The sequence below is a fragment of the Macaca mulatta genome, chromosome 1, assembly GCF_049350105.2.
Source record: "Macaca mulatta isolate MMU2019108-1 chromosome 1, T2T-MMU8v2.0, whole genome shotgun sequence".
Taxonomy (NCBI): domain Eukaryota; kingdom Metazoa; phylum Chordata; class Mammalia; order Primates; family Cercopithecidae; genus Macaca; species Macaca mulatta.
The window spans coordinates 145,038,384-145,060,464 of record NC_133406.1 but is presented as its reverse complement, the minus strand read 5'-3'; the positions used below and the strand labels follow the sequence as shown (position 1 = coordinate 145,060,464).

The 22,081-nt window shown below is 39.8% G+C and overlaps 1 long non-coding RNA gene across 2 annotated transcripts in view; it reads right to left on the bottom strand.

The window, feature by feature from the left end:
- The window catches only part of LOC106999795 (uncharacterized), a 60,388-nt gene that overhangs the window by 36,244 nt on the left and 2,063 nt on the right, over positions 1–22,081 (bottom strand). Inside the window, exons 2-3 of one of the 2 annotated variants that reach the window (XR_013400586.1) lie at positions 11,183–11,314; positions 9,823–9,951 (exon numbers count right to left, since the gene is read on the bottom strand). This is a non-coding gene — a long non-coding RNA (uncharacterized LOC106999795). Of the gene's footprint in view, positions 1–9,822; positions 9,952–11,182; positions 11,315–22,081 lie in introns of those variants that run through there. The other variant, XR_001446706.3, reaches the window with a different exon arrangement.

Genomic DNA, 22,081 nt, shown 5'->3' with positions numbered 1-22,081 from the left:
AGCAAGGATTGTAAAGAACATGTATTCGTCCATTCTCAAACTGCTATAAAGAACGACCTGAGACCGAGTAATTTATGAAGAAAAGAGGTTTGACTGACTCACAGTTCCACAGGCTGTACAGGAAGCATGGCTAGGAGGCCTCAGGTGACTTACAATCATGGCAGAAGGCAAAGGGGAAGCTGGCACGTCATTCCATGGAGGAGTGGGAGAGAGAGAGAGTGAGGGGGGAACTGCCACGCACTTCTTAAAAATTATACTTTAAGTTCTGGGGTACATGTGCACAATGTACCGGTTTGTTACATAAGTATACATGTGCCACGTTGGTTTGCTGCACCCATCAACTCATTGTTTACATTAGATATTTCTCCTAATGCTATCCCTTCCCCAGCCCACCACCCCTGACAGTCTCCAGTGTGCGATGTTCCCCTTCCTGTGTCCATGTGTTCTCATTGTTCAGCTCCCTCTTATGAGTGAAAACATGTAGTGTTTGGTTTTCTGTCCTCTGATAATTTGCTGAGAATGATGGTTTCCAGCTTCATGTCCCTGCAAAGGACATGAACTCATCCTTTTTTTTAGGCTGCATAGTATTCCATGGTGTATATGTGCCACATTTTCTTTATCCAGTCTATTACTGATGGACATTTGGGGTGGTTCCAAGTCTTTGCTATTGTGAATAGTGCTACAATAAACATACGTGTGCATGTGTCTTTATAGCAGCATGATTTATAATCCTTTGGGTATATACCCAGTAATGGGATTGCTGGGTCAAATGGCATTTCTAGTTCTAGATCCTTGAGGAATGACCACAATGTCTTCCACAATGGTTGAACTAATTTACACTCCCTGCAACGTGTAAAAGTGTTCCTATTTCTCCACATCCTCTCCAGCACCTGTTGTTTCCTGACTTTTTAATGATCACCATTCTAACTGGTGTGAGATGGTATCTCATTGTGGTTTTGATTTGCATTTTGCTAATGACAAGTGATGATGAGCATTTTTTCATGAGTCTGTTGGCTGCATAAATGTCTCCTTTTGAGAAGTGTCTGTTCATGTCCTTTGCTCACTTTTTGATGGCGTTGTTTTATTCTTGTAAATTTGATTACATTCTCTGTAAATTCTGGATATTAACCCTTTGTCAGATGGACAGATTGCAAAAATTTTCTCCCATTCTGTAAGTTGCCTGTTAACTCTGCTGATAGTTTCTTTTGCTGTGCAAACTTTAGTTTAATTAGATTCCATTTGTCTATTTTGGCTTTTGTTGCCATTGCTTTTAGTGTTTTAGCCATGAACTCTTTGCCCATGCCTATGTCCTGAATGGTACTGCCTAGGTTTTCTTCTAGGGTTTTTATGATTTTAGGTCTTACATTTAAATCTTTAATCCATCTTGAGTTAATTTTTGTATAAGGTGTAAGGAAGGGATCCAGTTTCAGCTTTCTACATGTGGCTAGCCAGTTTTCCCAGCACCATTTATTAAATAGGGAATCGTTTCCCCATTTCTTGTTTTTGTCAGGTTTGTCAAAGATCAGATGGTTGTAGATGTGTGGTGTTATTTCTGAGGCCTCTGTTTTGTTCCATTGGTCTATATCTCTGTTTTGGTACCAGTACCATGCTGTTTTGGTTACTGTAGCCTTGTATTATAGTTTGAAGTCAGGTAGCTTGATGCCTCCAGCTTTGTTCTTTTGGCTTAGGATTGTCTTGGCTATGTGGGCTTTTTTTTGGTTCCATATGAACTTTAGAGTAGTTTTTTCCAATTCTGTGAAGAAAGTCATTGATAGCTTGATGGGGATGGCATTGAATCTATAAATTACTTTGAGTAGTATAGCATTTTCATGATATTGATTCTTCCTATCTATGAGCATGGAATGTTCTTCCATTTGTTTGTGTCCTCTTTTCTTTCGTTGAGCAGTGGTTTGTAGTTCTCCTTGAAGAGTTCTTCACATCCCTTGTAAGTTGGATTCCTAGGTATTTTATTCTCTTTGAAGCTATTATGAATGGGAGTTCATTCATTATTTGGCTTTCTGTCTGTTATTGGTGTGTAGGAATGCTTGTGATTTTTGCACATTGATTTTGTATCCTGAGAGTCTGCTAAAGTTGCTTATCAGTTTAAGGAGATTTGGGGCTGAGATGATGGGGTTTTCTAAATATACAATCATGTCATCTGCAAACAGGGACAGTTTTACTTCCTCTTTTTCTATTTGAATACCCTTTATTTCTTTCTCTTGCCTGATTGCCCTGACCAGAACTTCCAACACTATGTTGAATAGGAGTGGTGAGAGAGGGCATCCTTGTCTTGTGCCAGTTTTCACAGGAATGTTTCCAGTTTTTGCCCATTCAGTATGACATTGGCTGTGGGTTTGTCATAAATAGTTCTTATTATTTTGAGATGCAGTCCATCAATACCTAGTTTATTCAGAGTTTTTAGCATGAAGGACTGTTGAATTTTGTCAAAGGTGTTTTCCACATCTATTGAGATAATCATGTGGTTTTGTCATTGGTTCTGTTAATGTGATGGATTACGTTTATTGATTTGCATAAGTTGAACCAGCCTTGCATCCCAGGGATGAAGCCGACTTAATCGTGGTGGATAAGCTTTTTGATGTGCTGCTGGATTCAGTTTGCCAGCATTTTATTGAGGATTTTCCCATCAATGTTCATTGGGGATGTTGGCCTATAATTCTCTTTTTTTGTTGTGTCTCTGCCAGGCTTTGGTATCAGGATAATGCTGGCCTCATAAAATGAGTTAGAGAGGATTCCTTCTTTTTCTATTGAATGGAATAGCTTCAGAAGGAATGGTACAAACTCCTCTTTGTACCTCAGGTAGAATTCGGCCGCGAATCCATCTGTTCCTGGACTTTTTTTGTTAGTAGGCTATTAATTATTGCCTTAATTTCAGAACCTGTTACTGGTTTATTCAGAGATTTGACTTCTTCCTGGTTTAGTCTTGGGAGGGTGTATGTGTCCAGGAATTTGTCCATTTCTTCTAGATTTTCTAATTTATGTGCATAGAGGTGTTTATAGTATTCTCTGATGGTAGTTTATATTTCTGTGGGATTGGTGGTGATATCCCCTTTATCATTTTTTATTCTGCCTATTTGATTCTTCTCTCTTTTCTTCTTTATTAGTCTTGCTAGCAGTCTATCTATTTTGTTGATCTTTTCAAAAAACCATCTCCTTGATTCATTGATTTTTTTAAAGGGTTTTTTTTTTTGTGTATCTAGGTCCTACAGTTCTGCTCTCATCTTAGTTATTTCTTGTCTTCTGCTAGCTTTTGAATGTGTTTATTCTTGCTTCTCTAGTTCTTTTAATTGTGATATTAGGGTATTGATTTTAGATCTTTTCTGCTTTCTCTTGAGGGCATCAAGTGCTATAAATTTCCCTTTACACACTGCTTTAAATGTGTCCCAGAGATTCTGGTATGTTGTGTCTTAGTTATCATTGGTTTTAAATAACATATTTATTTCTTCCTTCATTTTGTTATGTAGCCAGTAGTCATTCAGGAGCAGGTTGTTCAGTTTCCACATAGTTGAGTGGTTTTGAGTGAGTTTCTTAATCCTGAGTTCTAATTTGATTGCACTGTTGTCTGAGAGATAGTTTGTTACGATTTCTGTTCTTTTACATTTGCTGAGGAGTGTTTTACTTCCAATTATGTGCTCAATTTTAGAAGAAGTACAATGTGGTGTTGAGAATAATGTATTTTCTTTTCATTTGGGCTGGAGAGTTCTGTAGATGTCTATTAGGTCTGCTTGGTCTAGAGCTGAGTTCAAGTCCTGTATATCCTTGTCAATTTTCTGTCTTGTTGATCTGTCTTTGACAGTGGGGTTTTAAAGTCTCCCATTATTGTGTGGGAGTCTAAGTCCCTTGTAGGTCTCTAAGAACTTGCTTTATGAATCTAGGTGCTCCTGTATTGGGTGCATATACATTTAGAATAGTTAGCTCTTCTTTTTGAATTGATCCCTTTACCATTATGTAATGGCCTTCTTTGTCTCTTTTGATCTCTGCTGGTTTAAAGTCCGTTTTATCAGAGACTAGGATTGCAACCTCTGCTTTTTTTTGCTTTCCATTTGCTTGGTAGATCTTCCTCCATCCCTTTATTTTGAGTGTATGTGTGTCTTTGCATGTGAGGTGGGTCTCGTGAATACAGCACACTGATGGGACTTGACTCTTTATCCAACTTGCTAGTTTGTGTCTTTTAATTGGGGCATTTAGCCTATTTACATTTAAGGTTAATATTGTTATGTGTGAATTGATCCTGTCATTATGATGCTAGCTAGTTATTTTGCCTGTTAATTGATGCAGTTTCTTCCTAGCATCGATGATCTTTACAATTTGGCACATTTTTGCAGTGGCTGTTACTGGTTGTTCCTTTCCATGTTTAGTGCTTCCTTCAGGAGCTCCTGTAAGGCAGGCCTGGTGGCGATAAAATCTGTCATCATTTGCTTGTCTGTAAAGGATTTTATTTCTCCTTCACTTATGAAGCTTAGTTTGGCTGGATATGAAATTCTGGGTTGAAGATTCTTTTCTTTAAAAATGTTGAATATTGGCCCCCACTGTCTTCTGGCTTCTGGGTTTCTGCTGAGAAATCTGCTGTTAGTCTGATGGGCTTCCCTTTGTGGGTAACCCGACCTTTCTCTCTGGCTGCCCTTAACATTTTTTCCTTCATTTCAACCTCGGTGAATCTGATGATTATGTGTCTTGGGATTGCTCTTCTCAAGGAATATCTTTGTGATGTTCTCTGTATTTCCTGAAGTTGAATGTTGGCCTGGCTTGCTAGGTTGGGGAAGTTCTCCTGGATATTACCCTGAAGAGTGTTTTCCAGCTTGGTTTCATTCTCCCCGTCACTTTCAGGTACACCAGTCAAACGTAGATTTGGTCTTTTCACATAGTCCCATATTTCATGGAGACTTTGTTCGTTTCTTTTCACTCTTTTTTCTCTAATCTTGTCTTCTTGCTTTATTTCATTAATTTGAACTTCAATCATTGATATCCTTTCTTCCGCTTGATCGAATAGGCTATTGAAGCTTGTATATGCTTCACGAAATTCTTGTGCTGTGTTTTTCAGCTCCATCAGGTCATTTATGTTCTTCTCTACACTGGTTATTCTAGTTCGCCATTCCTCTAATCTTTTTTTAAGGTTTTTAGCTTCCTTGTGTTGGCTTAGAACATGCTCCTTTAGCTCGGAGAAGTTTCTTATTACCCACCTTCTGAAGCCTCCTTCTGTCAACTCATCAAACTCATTCTCTGTCCAGTTTTGTTCCCTTGCTGGCGAGGAGTTGTGATCCTTTGGAGGAGAAGAGGCGTTCTGGTTTTTGGAATTTTCAGCCTTTCTGCTCTGGTTTCTCCCCATCTTTGTGGTTTTATCTACCTTTGGTCTTTGATGTTGGTGACCTACGGATGGGGTTTTCGTGTGGATGTCCTTTTTGTTGATGTTGATGCTTCTTCTGTTTGTTAGTTTTCCTTCTAACAGTCAGGCCCCTCAGCTGCAGGTGTGTTGGAGTTTGCTGGAGGTCCACTCCAGACGCTCTTTGCCTGGGTATCACCAGCAGAGGCTATAGAACAGCAAATATTGCTGCCTGATACTTCCTCTGGAAACTTTGTCCCGGGGGGCACCCGCCAGATGCTAGTCAGAGCTCTCTTGTATGAGGTGTCCATTGGCCCCTACTGGGAGGTATCTCCCAGTAAGGCTATGCAGGGGTCAGGTACCCACTTGAGGAGGCAGTCTGTCCATTATCAGAACTTGAATGCCATGCTGGGAGAACCACTGCTCTCTTCAGAGTGGTCAGTCAGGGATGTTTAGTCTGGAGAAACTGTGCCTACCACTGCCCTTTCCCCCAGGTGCTCTGTCCTAGGGGGATGAAGGTTTTATCTCTAAGTCCCTGACTGGGGCTGCTGCCTTTTTTTCAGATATGCCCTGCCCACAGAGGTGGAACCTAGAGAGGCAGTCGGCCTTCCTGAACTGCGGTGGGCTCCACCCAGTTCGAGCTTCCTGGCAGTTTTGTTTACACTGTAAGCATAAAACTGCCTACTCATGCCTCAGCAATGGCAGATGCCCCTCCCCCCACCAAACTGCAGCATCCCAGGTCGATCTCAGACTGCTGCACTAGCAGCGAGAATTTCAAGTCAATGGATCTTAGCTTGCTGGGTTCCGTGGGCATGGGGCCCGCTATGCCAGGCTCAGAGGGAATCTCCTGGTCTGCTAGTTGCGAAGACTGTGGGAAAAGTGCTGTATTTGGGCAGAAGTGTACTGTTCCTCCCGGTACAGTCTCTCTCACAGCTTCCCTTGGCTAGGAAAGGGAAATCCCCTGACCTCTTGTGCCTCCCAGGTGAGGCAATGCCCTGCCCTGCTTCGGCTCACACTCTGTGGGCTGCACCCACTGTCCAACCAGTCTTAATGAGATGAACCAGGTGCCTTAGTTGGAAATGTAGAAATCACCCATCTTCTCTGTCAGTCTCACTGGGAGCTGCAGACCAAAGCTATTCCTATTTGGCCATCTTGGAAGAGTCCTCCTGCCACACACTTTTAAACCATCAGATCTTGTGAGAACTCACTGTCATGAGAACACCATGGGGGAAGTCTGCCCCCGTAATCCAATTACCTCCCACCAGGTGCCTCCCCTGACACACGGGGATTACAATTCCACATGAGATTTGGGTGGGGACACACAGCCAAACCATATCAGAAGAGTTCCTCCTCAAAGAGTTCATAGTCTACTTGCAGCCACTTCTACTCTCCACTTGAATTCAAAAAGTTTCCGTTGATTTTTCAGATAACATGTACAACCCAGATGCCAACCTGGAGTTTCTCCCTTTTTTTAAGATCTAGACAGAATTGGATAGAAACACAACCCCGTCTTGATAGCCTATAAAAATTCAGACTTTCCCGGTTTATTGAAAGAACCCAGAGGTAAAATTTGGTCCTTCTCTAATTTTGACAGAAAACTTCCTTCACAGAGAAGCTGTCTATATCTGTTTGTAGACTGTTGTAGAAGAAGATAAAGGAAGAGTTAATGTAACCAGAGCAAACCCCTCTGAAAGGAATGGTGGGCTCTTGCTTCCATAGAGTAGCTCAGTATCTTGATCTTCTCACTGTCTGAAGTGCTGTATCCATCCTGCAATACACACTATAATTGCCATCCATAAGCTCGGGCTTCCCAAATGTGTGCAAGAGAGCAGCACCTGAGCTACATCTAATCAGACCCCTATTTGAACTCTCTTTTAAAACAAGTAAGGCAAAATCTTCCTTCTGTCTGGAGAAATCTCTTGTTTAGTGTAACTGTTTAATAGCTAATAATGTAAGTAATATCAAAAAACATGCTGAAATGATTAGACAGGATAATAGACAACATAAAGCAATGTTTAATTACTTGGTAAGTACTGGCTGTGTGCCAATGTACAGATCAACTATCAGGTATGTGTGTGACTTCCTCCCATTCTTTACGTTACTTAAAGTCACTTAATCACATAAGCAATAATATAAATGTGTTTAGTATTTTACTTATATATAGGACAAAAATTGCCAATGCTCTCTAACCAAAGACCACCAGGAACATACTTGTTATTGAACAAGTTGGATCTATTACTCTGGCAGTGAGGAAGAAGGCATTCCATGGGGAACATCCTCTTATGCTAGCTGCCACTCACCCTACATTTGCATAACTTAGAATTTTATTCATATAACCCTTCTGAACAAGAAGCTCAAGTTCTGTCACCTTTTAAAAGGCAAAAATAAAAAATGGTGAAAGGTGAGTATCTTGCTATATTAGTAAACGAGAAGGAGTGATGAAAGAAGAACCAAGGAGACTGTGGTGAGGAAACTGGAAGTTTCAAAGTAGTGAGTGATCAGTACTTTCAATCTTCCTCAGGTTAAGTAAGATGAAGACTGAGGAGAATCCACTGGATTTGGACTTTGAGTCATTGCTGGGTAGACACATGACTGCAGTGGTTTGAAGAGTGAGTGAGAGGTGAAGTAGAGACTGCAGTTGGCCCTCAGTATCCATGTACTATGCATCCACGTATTCAACCAACCTCAGATGGAAAATATTTTAAAAATTGTGCCTATGCTGAACATGTACAGCTTTTTTTTCTTTCACTATACCCTAATCAATCCAGTATAACAACTATTTACAGAGCATTTACATTGTATTAGGCATTATAAGTAATCTAGAGAAGATTTAAAGTATATTGGAGGATGTACATGGGTTGTATGCAAATACTATGCCATTTTATATCAGGAATTTGAGCACCCTTGGAGTTTGGTATCACAGGAAGGTCCTGGAACCAGTCATCCAGGAATAGGGAGGGACAGCTGTACTTGTCTTGCAGGAACCTTGGCCATGAAAGGATACTGTGAGGGGATGCTGTGTGTGTTTGGGGTGGGGGGGTTGGGGGCTTGGGGGAGGGTGGAGGGTGGGGAGTGACAATGTTGGAGGTAGGCTTCCTCAGAAGAAAGTGTGGCTTTGAGGATTTCCAACCTCACTTTTATTATCGGTCTCTTTAGGAATTTTGAGTTAACCAAGGGACTGGTATATCACGATCAACTATTGAAATGCCAAAATGCTAAGTGAATTATTTTAAAAATAAACGTCATATCTCAAAACAATTTTAGATTTACAGAAAAGTTGCAGTCAGTACAGACAATTCTAATACACCTTGCACCCAACTTCTCTTCCTATTATCTTAACATCAATATGATACATTTGTTATAATTAATAAATCAATATTCATACATTATTATTAACTAAAATATATACTGTATTCAGGTTTTCTTAGTTTTTACCTAATATCCCTTCCTTATTACAGGATCCCATCCAGGATACATAACATTTAGTTATGTTTAAAAAAAAAACAAAAGTAACTGGGAAGCCATTAGGCTGAGAGGTTTCTGGGAAGCCATGAGGCTGAGAGAGATCTGTGTTCTGGGTTTCTGTGTAAGCAAACCTTGAAACCCATCTCAGAGTAACTTTACTCATCAGAAACTGCCAACTAGAGACTTGAAGGATACTGTCTCACTTTAACCAGTCAAACATTTTCTTTGTATTGCTTCTATGAACACTTCATAAAAGTGTTCTCCTCATACCCCCTCTATGGAGCCCAAACCACATGTGGTTTGGTGCTGCCTGATTCATGAATTGCTCACTGCTCAAATTAACTCTAAAATTTTCATGTGCCAAAGTTTATTTTTTCATGGTCTCATCTTGACTGTGACAGTTTCTCTGATTTTTCTTGTTTTTGATGACCTTGATAGCTTGGAGGAGTACTGGTCAGGTACTTTGTAGAATGTACCTCAACTGGAATTTGTCTGACGCTTTTCTCACTATTAAACTGGGGTTGTGGGTTTGGGTGAGGAAGACCACAGAAGTAAAGTATCACTTTAATCCCCTCACATCAAGGGTACATACTGCCAACATTACTTATCGCTGTCGATGTTGACCTTGATCACATGGCCAATATAGTGTTTGTCAGGTTTCTCCACTGTTAAGTTACTCTTCCTTCCCCACTCTCTTTTCGTACTGTCCTTATGGATGGAAGTCACTATGTGAAGTCTGTACTCAAGGAGTGGGCAATTGTATTCTTCCTCCTTGAGGGTGAGGTTCTACATAAATTATTTGGAATTTTTATGCATCAGAGTTTTGTCTCGTCTCCCCAAGATAAATGGATTTTTAATCCTTAAAAAGACTGAATGACAGCCGGGTGCAGTGGCTCACACCTGTAACTTTGAGAGGTCGAGGCGGGTGGATCATGAGGTCAGGAGATCGAGACCATCCTGGCTAACACAGTGAAACTCCGTCTCTACTAACAATACAAAATGTTACCTGGGCATGGTGGCATGCACCTGTAGTCCCAGCTACTCAGGAGGCTGAGGCAGGAGAATTGCTTGAGCCCAGGAGGTGGAGGTTGCAGTGAGCCAAGATCACACCACTGCACTGCAGCCTGGGTGACAGAGCGAGACTCCATCTCAAAAAAAAAAAAAAAAAAGACTGAATGACTTCATGCCTTGCCTACTAAGATTAAACTCGTAGGATAAATTTTATCCAGGAAGCTAGCTATTTGGTTCATTTTTTTTCAATACAGATTAACATGCTGATGGTAGCAGAAGTTGAGAGCAGTGAAGAAGAGCCTCACGAAAATAATATTGAACGTGTCTTATTCACATGTTTCTTTGCACAGTCATTAACATTTCCACAGGCCAAGTAAAAAGTCATATAGTGGAAACGACTTGTAACTGAGTGATTTGAATAACACAAAGCTGAAGTACTGGATCAAGATCTTTTTTTTAATATTTATTTTTTGAAACAGGGTCTTGCTGTGTCAGCCAAGCTGGAGTGCAGTGGTATGATTACAGTTCACTGTAATCTTGACCTTCTGGGCTCAAGTCATTCTTGCACCTCAGCCTCTTGAATAGCTGGGACCACAGGTGTATGTGTATTTTTAATTTTTTTTTTGTAGAGACAGGATCTTGCTATGTTGCTCAGGCTGGTCTTGAACACCTGGGCTCAAGTGATCCTCCTGCATCAGCCTCCCAAAATGCTGGAATTATAGGCATGAGCCACTGCACCTGGCCTAATTGTCACTTTTCATTTTCTGACTTCTGAATAGGTAGTATAGTCTAAAAAATTAGAGAGTTTCTGCTCTCTATAATTGGCATTGGGAATAGAAGACAAACCGCAGAAGAAAGCAGACTGGTTGTGCTGGTCAGCCATAGTTCATCTAAATTCTACCACTTACTAGCTGTGTGACCTAGGGAAAATTACTTGACCTCTGTAAGCCTCAATTTTCTCACCCATAAATTGAGAAAAGTAATAATACCTACATAACATAATTTTGGGGGACTAAATGAGATAATATACTTTTAAGTGTATTTGTAAACTCTAAAGTTGCACTGGTTGCTCAAGCTGACACTCAATTGCTGGGGCTGACACTCAGCCAGGGTGCACTGCACCAGCCAGCAGAGATGTTTATACCTAGTGTTTGTTAGATTGGCCAGGCCTCAAGCTGCATTCACTGTTAAATATTGTGAATATCACCACTGGTAGCGACTGGGGAGCCATACTGAGTCAGCTTCCTCCTGGCAGTCACAGCCATTTATGTACTGTTGGAACTAGCACCGTAGCTGGGCCTCACTACATGTGGATGACTAAGATTCTCTGATGTCTGGGGATATGAGTGTGGGCAGCCAAAGATTTACCTTGATGGATTTTGAAACACAAACTTTCCTCTTGCAGAAGGCGTACTGGCTATCCTTGGGTCAGCATGTAATGCTGGTGTATTGCTTCACAGAGTATGCACAGACAGGCAGACAGACATTCCTGTATTCATTCTGCGGATGAAAACAGTGGACATAATTAGTATTTAGTAAATATAGTTTTGTTCCTTTCCTTGATTTCCCTTTCTTAAAATGTTACCCAAAGTAATGAACACATGACGGAAATCATACCCCTGAATAATTGCTTAAGTATCAGTAGGTTAGGAATCAATACAAAGCTATCAAAAATTCCAAGCCATAAATATTACTGACTTTGGAAATGGTTCTTTCAGTGAATCATATGACACCATTAAATATAAAAATATATTGAGTTGCATCCCCTCAAATACATTATAACTTTAATGCTCTTTATTGAATCAATTCTACTTTTGTTGGAAAAAAAATGATTTGTGCTTTTGAGAGAAACGATAATATAATAATTTCCAAATTGCATCCTATGCTTTGTTTTTCCAAGTCAACATTTTGGCTGAGGAGTTTAGTTTTTGATTTGTAAAACTGTATCAATTGGCTAAGATTGAGTACGCAAACTTTTTTATAATTGCAAGTTACTTATTAAGGTGGGCTTTTAAAAGGTCATGATTTTGGTGACAAAAGCAATCCCACATTTAATTTTGGTAATAAAAGTTAAAATCAAGCTGGGTGCTGTGGCTCACACCTGTTATCCCAGCACTTTGGGAGGTCAAGGCAGGTGGATCACTTGAGGCCAGGGATTCAAGACCAGCCTGGCCAACATGGCAAAACGTTGTCGCTACAAAAAACACAAAAATTAGTTGGGCATGGTGGTGTACTCCTGTAATCCCAGCTACTCAGGTGGCTGAGAGATGAGACTTGCTTGAACCCATAAGTTGAAGGTTGCAGTATGCCTAGATTGTGCCACTGCACTCCAGCCTGGGCAACAGAACAAGACTCTGTCTCAAAAAAGAAAAAAATAAATAAAATCAATAGTCCATGAGGAAAAACAAGAACATTTCCATTTCCTTCTCATTATCTAGCTTTGAAGATCTGACTTCAACTGCAGGGAGAATGGAAACTCTCTGTACCATTTCAGAACTTAGTGATTTTTCCTTTCCCCCAGTCACAAGTCTTATAGTATAAAAACTATCATGAGGTAGTTGGAGATAAGGTTTATAACATCAGTTTATTCTTTTATTTCATCCATAGGTATTTCATAGTTCTTAGAAATTCTCACTACTGAGCACAATGGCATTGTCTTCATTTAATTTTGTTAAGCATATCACTTGACAATACTGAATTTGAATTCTATTAAGACGACAATACATATGATCAAAGAAACTGGGAGTGAAATGGGCCATGAAATCCACTGGATATACTCACATGTAACCCATGCAATGTCTGGATGACTTTAATCTGTGCGAGAGGAAAGAATTTTAAAAACCAGAAAGGTTCTCAGAAATCATCGTGTAATTTGCATCTTTTTACAGTGGAGGAAACTTTCATCAAAGTTAAGCAACTTGCACTAAAACAGAGCTGCTCAGGAAAACTGAGCTGACTCATGGTCTAAGTTCTTTGTGCTTATTTTACTGCTTCTTACCCAGTGCTGATTAGGGCATAGTTTAATCTACAGAGAATCAGATGCTTCCAAAGCCACAGACTTGTAACTGAAACAGCCAGCTTCATTCATTGCACTTTTAAAGAAGTGAGACAGCAAGGCTCAAATCTGGCTGTTAGAGGTGTGTGAAAAGTAATGTTTTATTATTACTAGTAAAATGTATAAATGGTATACATTACAATGGTATGCTTTTGGTTACAAGGAATAAAATCCCAAATAGAACTAGCTAAGGTTAAAAAAGAGGATGCTTTGATATTAGGATTCTAAGGTATCTTACATAATTGAAGAAAGAGCTGCACCACCAAATCAAAGGTAAAGCTGGCTTTGAGAACAACCTGAACAGTGACTGAATGTTGCTGGGATTCTCATTCTCTCTATCTCTTTCTAGCTCTCAGCACCTTCTTTAAGCTTTCACTTTGAACTCCTAGGGATGTTGGGGGTGGGGTGAGGGAAGTTGCTGAACAGAAAGTAAGAGCTTTTTTTTGAGGGGGGGTTACTCAAAACTAGGTTCAAATTCTGCTTTGCAATTTTACCTTGGACATATTATTTAATGTCTCTGAAGGAATAAAAGTTCAATAATAACTGCCTTTTGGGGTTTTGGGGAAGAATAACATGCAACAATGTACATAATGCACTTAGCATAACTGTTGGCCTATAGTAGCTACTCAATAAATGGTACGGTTATTGTTATACATTTAAAGATATTATTTGATTCCAGGTCTTTCATCCCTACTCTTCCACCATAACCCTGGCTGAAAAGCCAACAGACACAAAGCCAACTGATAAAGATCAGTTTTCATAGAATCTAAGGTGCCACCAATTGTGAGATGGGCCACTATTTTATGTAGCTCTACAAAAGAAAATAGCTGCCAATTATACTCTGGCTTATTTATTGCTTGAAATTTTTATTTTATACTTCTTGAAAAAGCTCTTTTAGATTTAGTTAGATGTATATGATCAAATATCAGTATTATTCATACATAGAAATGAAGATATCAGTCAAAACTTGGCTACAGTATTCCCAAAACTTGTTAACATTCCATGTCTGTGAACCACATTTCAACTCAGAGGCATTTGTGTCTATATTCTTCCATATGTATTATCCTTTGTTTCTTTGACAGCATTGGTGAAACTGCATTACTTAAGAAACAAACAAACAAACAAACAATTCCCCCCAAAACTCCACTAATACCTCCAGGACTTCTTTCCAAGATGTTAATAGTCATTTTGTCATTCTGTAAGATTTCATGATCTCAGAAATCAAGTCATCAAGGAAATGACAAAATAATGCATGTGCAAGCCCTCTTGTCTGCTGCCTGGCTAATGCCAAGGCAAGATGCCATTGATGGTATGGAGCTTCTTGATTTCAGAGATGTTTATATATATATATATATATATATATATATATAAAATGCATCTAAAAAGTGATATACAGTCTGGGCATGGTGGCTCACACCTGTAATCCCAGCAATTTGGGATGCTGAGGCAGAAGGATCATTTGAGGTCAGGAGTTTTAGACCAGCCTGGACAACATAGCAAGACCCTGTTTCTACAAATAATAATAATAAAATAAAAAGTGATATATAAAGAATACTAGACTGCCCATATCACTACAGGTACCTGACTTAGCCAAAAATAAATATCATTATAAAATTATTTGAAATAGTGAGTTCATTTAATGCATTAAAAATTATTTGAATAACGGCTGGCTGCAGTGGCTCATGTCTGTAATCCCAGCACTTTGGAAGACTGATGTGGGCAGATCATTTGAGGTCAGGAGTTCAAGACCAACCTGGCCAACTTTGTGAAACCCTGTCTCTACTAAAAATACAAAAAATTAGCCACGTGTGGTGGCTCATGCCTGTAGTCCCAGCTACTCAGGAGGCTGAGGCAAGAGAATCGCTTGAACCCAGGAGGTGGAGATTGCAGTGAGCTCAGATCGTACCACTTGGTGACAGCGAGACTTGGTCTCAAAAAAAAATTTTTTTTTGAATAACAGTCTGTGTAAAATAAGGTGTACTTGAATCGATCATTTTTTTTTTCTTTTGGTTAATATTAACAGACAATGGTAGGCTGAACTTTTAGGCTAAAAACAATTTTCCCTAAGTGAAGATTTGGTTTTCTTCAATTCTACTATCATTTCATTCACAGAGACAGATTGGTGCCAATTGAAGACACTTGAAACCTGTATTTTTTTCTTGCCAAGATTTGTTGTTATAACATAAAAATCAAGCAGTAGCAAAGCTTACATATTTTTTAAAAGAATAAATTCCCTTTAGTTTTTAAGCTGAGAGCATACTCAGCTCAAATTCAGAAAAAAACGGGAATCTTGTGAAAATATGAACTTGCTTACCTGTCTATTTTCCCCCAATACTTTAAAAAATCGAGATGTACATAAAATAAAATGCACAGCTCTTAAAGGTACAGTTAAATGGCTTAAACTCATGTAACTACTACCTCAATTAAGAAATAGAGCATTTTAATCAACAATAAAAATTTCCCTTGGATCCCTCTCCAATGAATCCCCTACCCCCTTCAACATAATCTGATCTGTTAATTTAAGCCATGGTCAACAACATATTGAAGCATCAGAAAAATAAAAGGAGAAGCATCAGAAAAATTAAAAAAAATACAAAAGAAAAAGAAGCTTCTTAAGAGATCATGACCTATAGAGTTAGATATCTAAATGCCTCTTCTTAATTTTAATTACTATGGTTATATTGTTACACATCACTTGCCTATCTATGAGTGACTTAGTTATTTTAAAAGTGATTAATAGTAACTTGTATAGTAACAAAACATTATACCCTACTCACTTATTCAGGTGGAAATACGATAGATTTCTAGCTAGCCTGGATCAGGTACCATGGGGTATCTCATTTCAGTTTGGAACATAAATACTGTATAGATTTACCTACCACATGACTTCCAGACTCAACCCAGTAATTTCAAAAGTTTATATTGTATAGTAGCTTTAAATTACTTTAAAAGCCATTTTTATTTGCGCATAATACAATCAAGTGAAGTAGTAACTGTGAGCAAACTATTAGTCAAATGTGAAAAGTTACTGTAAAGGTGGCATGCACTCCTCTTTTCGGCTCCTGTATGAAACTGTGGGGTTTCGTTAGGATTAATCCATTGTTTCAATTGCCCATTTGTATTTTCTTCACTACTGTCAATGTGAATCAAGTAAAGACATCAATATTAATCTACCTGCTTAACACTGATGTGTGTCAACATGTTCAAGATCTAACAAAATCTGGTAGACATCAGAGTGGAGGTAATAAGAAAAGTGAACCATAACATATTTACTTACACACTATAACCATGCATTCATTCATTCTTGACTCATTCCACAAATATTCAATGTCTTTTACATGCCAGGCCCTGTGCTAAGAGTTGGAGATACTGAGAGGTGACAAGGTGCTAGCAGCCCTCACTCTAGGCGCCTCCTAGGCTTCAGTATCCACTCTGGCGGGGCTTGAGGAGACCTTCAGCCCACCACTGCACTGTGAGAGCCCCTCTCTGGGCTGGCCGAGGCTGGAGCCGATTCCCTCTGCTTGCTGGGGAGGTGTGGAGGGAGAGGCGCGGGCAGGAACCGGGGTCGCGTGTGTCCAGGCCAGCGCGAGGTCCGGGAAGCGTGATTGCAGGCTCCGCGGGCCCCGTACACTGAGCCGCAGGCCCAGGGCAGTGAGGGGCTTGGCACCCGGGCCAGCAGCTGCGGAGGTTGCGCCGGGTCCCCCAGCAGTGCTGGCCCGCCTGCGCTGCACTCGAATTCTCGCTGGGCCTTAGCTGCCTCCCCGCGGGGGCAGGGCTTGGGACCTGCAGCCAGCCACATCTCAGCTCCCCCGTGCAGTGGGCTCCCGGGGTCCTGAGCCTCCTGCTCCGTGGCGCCCAGTCCCATGGACAGCCCAAGGGCTGAGGAGCGCAGGCGCGGCTCAGGACTGGTGGGCAGCTCTGCCTGCAGCCCCTGCGCAGGATCCATTAGGTGAAGCCAACTGGGCTCCTGAGCCAGATGGGAATTTGGAGAACTTTTGTATCTAGCCAGAGGATCGTAAATACACCAATCAGCACTCTGTGTCTAGCTCAGGGTTTGTAAATACACCACTTGGTACTCTGTGTCTAGCTAACCTAGTGGGGACTGGGAGAACTTTTCCGTCTAGCACTCTGTGTCTAGCTCAAGGACTGTAAACGCACCAGTCAGCACTCTGTCAAAACGGACCAATTGGCTCTCTGTAAAATAGACCAATCAGCTCTCTGTAAAATGGACCAATCAGCAGGATGTGGGTGGGCTCAGATAAAGGAATAAAAGCAGGCTGCCTGCGCTAACCAGCGGCAACCCGCTGGGGGTCCCTTCCGCATTGTGGGAGCCTTGTTCTTTAGCTCTTTTCAATAAATCTTGCTGCCTTTAAAAGCTGTAACACTCACCGCAAAGGTGTGCAGCTTCACCCCTGAAGCCATTAAGACCACGAACCCACTGGGAAGAACAAACAACTCCAGCTGTGCTGCCTTTTAAGAGCTGTACCACTCACTGCAAAGGTCTGCAGCTTCACTCCTGTCAGCGAGACCACGAACCCACCAGAAGGAAGAAGCTCCAGACACAGGTGAATGTCTGAAGGAACAAACTCCAGAAACACCATCTTTAAGAACTGTAACACTCACCATGAGGGCCTCCGGCTTCATTTTTGAAGTCAGCCAGACCAAGAACCCACCAATTAGGGACACAATACCACCAAAGATGACATAGAAATGCACCCTCATCTCATGAAAGTCATAATCTACTGGGATTACAGACATATAAGCAAATACAGTTCCATATGATAAGTGATGGGGAAGTATAGGAGGAGTGGGATTCAGATCTCAAGAATGAATAAGAGTTCACCAAGGGGAGAAGTAAGGAATTAGGAAAAAGGGGAAAGAGGTAATGACAAAGTATGTGGTAATATGATCCCAATAGTAGAAGCTCTGGCTGTGTTTCATCTGGAAGTATAATGTTCATTTTGAAACTAATGAAGCTATCGGTGAAAAAATTTCTGGCTAATTAATGTTTTGAACGGCAATGAGAATCACATAAATATACAAAGATTTTACCTAAAACAACAAATGACAAAGTATTATAGCCTAGCCTTTTATTCTTAGATAGCTTTTATATCACTAAGGCAAAGAGACAGAGAAAGAGAGAGAGGCAGACAGACAGACAGAAACAAAAGCCAATGTGGTATTAGCAGGTGGCAATTGTGCTACAAGGGAGATTTTCTCTATTTTGACTTCTTTCCCCAACTAAAAACAGAAGGAAATAATATTAAAAAGTGAAAAACAACAGGGAAATGCAGCAACACTCCCACAAAGGGGTTATTGTTTTGATCCAGATTGTGTTAGAAACACCAGCAAAAGAGTGCTTCTTTGTTTCATTGCCAGGAAGTACATCACCGTCATTGTGAAATTCTTGTGATTCAGACCGGCAATCATCTACTTCCATGATTTCTGCAGGCTGCAGATGACCACATGTATGATCTTTTAAGACCTGTCCCTCCCACTACACTACAACTTCTAAGAGATTCCTGTTGCAAACCAGTTTCCCTGGGACCTGGTGCAATACTTGGCACATAGTAAGGTGCTCAATGAATGCTTGTTGAAGAATAAAGTCAGAGATCTATCTTTCCAGACACATTTCCTTAAGCTTTCTTCCTCCTCCCCTAACCCTATGATGGGGAAACTCTATCACAATGGCCAAACCAGGCATCCTAGGCCTTCTCCAATGGTCTTTTACTTCTTTGGCAGGACCTTCATCACTTCATCCCAGGAAATGCTGGTGCTCCTCTGGGATTAGATTCCAAGTGTCTGGAGGGCAGTGACTGTCTCATTCACTCATAAAAATGCCTGAAATTTTATAAAATGACTAGCATATGGTAGGTGCTTGATAAGTCTAAGTTATTTTATCAAGAATTTATGAACTTTATGATGAGTTTATTTGTATCAATAAATATGTATTGAATTCCTAATCTGCCAGGCACTGTTTTAGATTCCTAAAATCTAGATACAGAGGTGAACAAGCACGATAAGGCCCCTGGAAGTTTAATGGAAGTTTAAATTCTAGTGGAGACAAACTAGATACCTATCTTTCACCATATACAAAAATCAATTCAAAATAGATTAAAGACTTAAATTTAAGACTAGAAACTATGAAACTACTAGAAGAAAACATAGGGGAAATGCATCAGGACATTGGTCTAGGCAAAGAGTTTTTGGGTGAGACCTCAAAAGCAGAGGCAACAAAAACAATAGACAAATGAGATTACATCAAACTAAAAGCTTCTGCACAGCAAAGGAAGCAATCAACAGAGTGAAGAGACAACCTACAGAATGGAAAAAAAAATTTGCAAGCTATCCATCTGACCCAAACTCATCTTGATGAGTACAGGGCCTCTCAGATTAAAACCAACATTTTCAAGCTCCCTTTTAACTGGCAGCAGTCATGGGGACTGAGTTCTAGCCAATGAAATTGGACTGAATCCCATTCTTCTGACTGGTGGCTGGAGCTCCAAAAGCCACCGTGGACCACAGCATGACCATGGGAATCAAATCTGTGCAGAGCAGAGCCACAAAATAGATGGAACTTGTATCCTGACACTGGAGAGCACCAAAGCTCTGCCTACCTCCAGACTTGAACGTTTAAGAGAAAACCAATTGTATCTTGTTAAAGCCACTGCACTGTTAGGCTCTGTGCTTTTTACACCCGAACTAATCCTAAATCATACATCTGTTAAACACATCACTTTAGAACCTGTCATCTTCTGTCTCTTAATATCATCCACCAACTCTATTCACTCCATTTGGCTCTGGTTTTTCCTTTTCCTTCCCTCCTATTTTCCTGATTTATTTTTGTCCTTTTTCCCTTAGTTAAGCATTATGCAAAACTCAAATATCCTGATGTATTATCTACTGAACACATTTTAAAAATTAACATTTATTAAAAAGAATATGAAATACACAAATGTAGAGGGAATGAAATACTGAATCTTCATGTACCCATCACTCTACCCCACCAATCATTAACCTATGATCAGCTTCTGCCCCACTCACACTATAGCCTCTTCCCCCCTCCTGTATTATTTTGAATCAAATTTCAGATCTCATATTGTTATTGAATCAAGTTTCAGACTTCTTTATGTAAGAAGCAGGCAAGTCAATCTTTTTTACTTTTTCCTGACATAAAGACAAATTCCTAACTCATGACTTCTTTTGCCTCATAAAAATCATCCTTTTCTTTCTGTATTTCTCCTCCTTTTCCCCCCTCCCGTTCCTCCCACCTCTTTTTTTTCTCTTTCTGTTTCCCTTCCTACCTTCTTCCCTCCTTCCACTATAATTTTTAAAAGGGAAATCCAGTTCTAATTTTCTGAGTTTTACCTGTGGTTCCTTGATATACATCTATCTTTACATTTGCAATCACTTTTGCTAAAATGGCAGAGTTTACTCATGGATAGTCCCTTTATGAGTTTGGAGAAAAGGATATCTAAAAAGTCACACAATCCTCAACCCTCTTTTAGATAATAAAAACTGGCTACACTAGTAATACAGTGGGAAAATATAATGAATAAAAAGAATCCATTTATAGTATCACCAAAATTAAATACTGGATACTATTTTAACTAGAAAAACTCAAAAACCCTAATGATACCAGTGACTTGTTTTTATAACATTGAGAAGGCATTGAGCTTTTATATTGGTAAATTTGGGCCATATGGATGGGTTCCCATAAAGCAAGCTGGAACTGTCTTGATATCATTCACGCATAGAAATCAAGCATGGCAGAGTGCAGCCAATATTTTGGAGGGAGTACAGATTACTTGGACATGATGGAGGCAGATCTTTCCACACAATGGTACGATCACAGAGCCAGTAGCAAATTCTCATATATTTTATTTGCTTTTCTTTTATCATGATGAAAAATAAATTTATGATCTGTATACTGTAACAAAACAAAACAACTATGACCAGTTAATATCCCAGACTTTGTGTACTTTTGGAGGGCTACTGTGTTCCTGAGCATTTCCAAATTATTTCTCCTCTGGGAAATTGTGGGAGGTATATGCTACTCCTACTCTGTTACTTTAACCTATACCATAATATTGAACTTCACACTGCTAAGGAAATGTGATAATTCTTGTACCCTCAGCTTGGTGAAAGAACTTGTAATTGTTGCATATTGTGTTTACTTGTCTAGACCAAAGGCTGTAGTCACTGGAAACATGGACTTGTTTTCATCTCTTAACTCTCCTCCTCTCCACACTCAGCCTGCAGAGCCCGGCCAACAATCAGTGAGTATCTAAGAACATTTTGTGAAATGAGTATGCGATTGCAGAAACTCTTTAGACAGAACCAGTAGCACAGTTTCTTAGAGTTCAGATTTATTTAGGAAGTTGGCATTTAAGTCCTCTTTTGGTTGTTTTGGTGGTTCATGAAAGCACTTTTACCTTTCTGAGTTTTGATTTGATATTTTTTCTTATCACACTCCACTCCAGTATTAGGATCCTCACCGTTTTTTGACATAACACTTAACTCTCCTAATATTCTTGAAATTGTGCATTCTCATTTCTATGCTCATGTGAGTTTTGACTTAAGATTTCAAACTTAGAGTTGAGTAAGTCTGCATACTACTCATGAGAAAGTGAGTAGAACTGTTTCCCCCCAAAATAAAAAGAACTATCTTCTGGGTTATTGGTTTTAACTGAAGGCAAAAGGTTTTAAACCTTTCCCCCTTATGGTCTTGGGGAACCAACTATTTAGAAAATTTGCTTGTAAAAATAATTGTTCTAGCAAATCACACACCTTTGTGTGTACAAGGATGAGAAGGGAGAGATAGAGATGGAGATAGACAATGCTCTAACTGTAGACATTCATCCTACATTTAAATATTTTGAATTTTCAGTAGCCTGTGAATACGAGGAAACTTATTACATTAAGGTAGACTTTAGAGATTTGACATGTAGCTGATATTTTCACAGTGCGAGAAATATCAAGCTGACATTATGCAGTCTCTGAGATGATTATTTCCAAATGTCAGAGTGCAGAAACTAATTCATGGGACTTCAGTGCCTTAGGATAGTGTCAATTTAAAAGACATTCACATTGACTTCTTTTTTATTTAAACACGCTAAATGAGGTATGAAAAGCAGGTTAAGAAATCAACTGAGAAAGGAAGAGCAAAGAAGAAACCTATTGACAAGAAAATTTTAATAATAGATTGATGT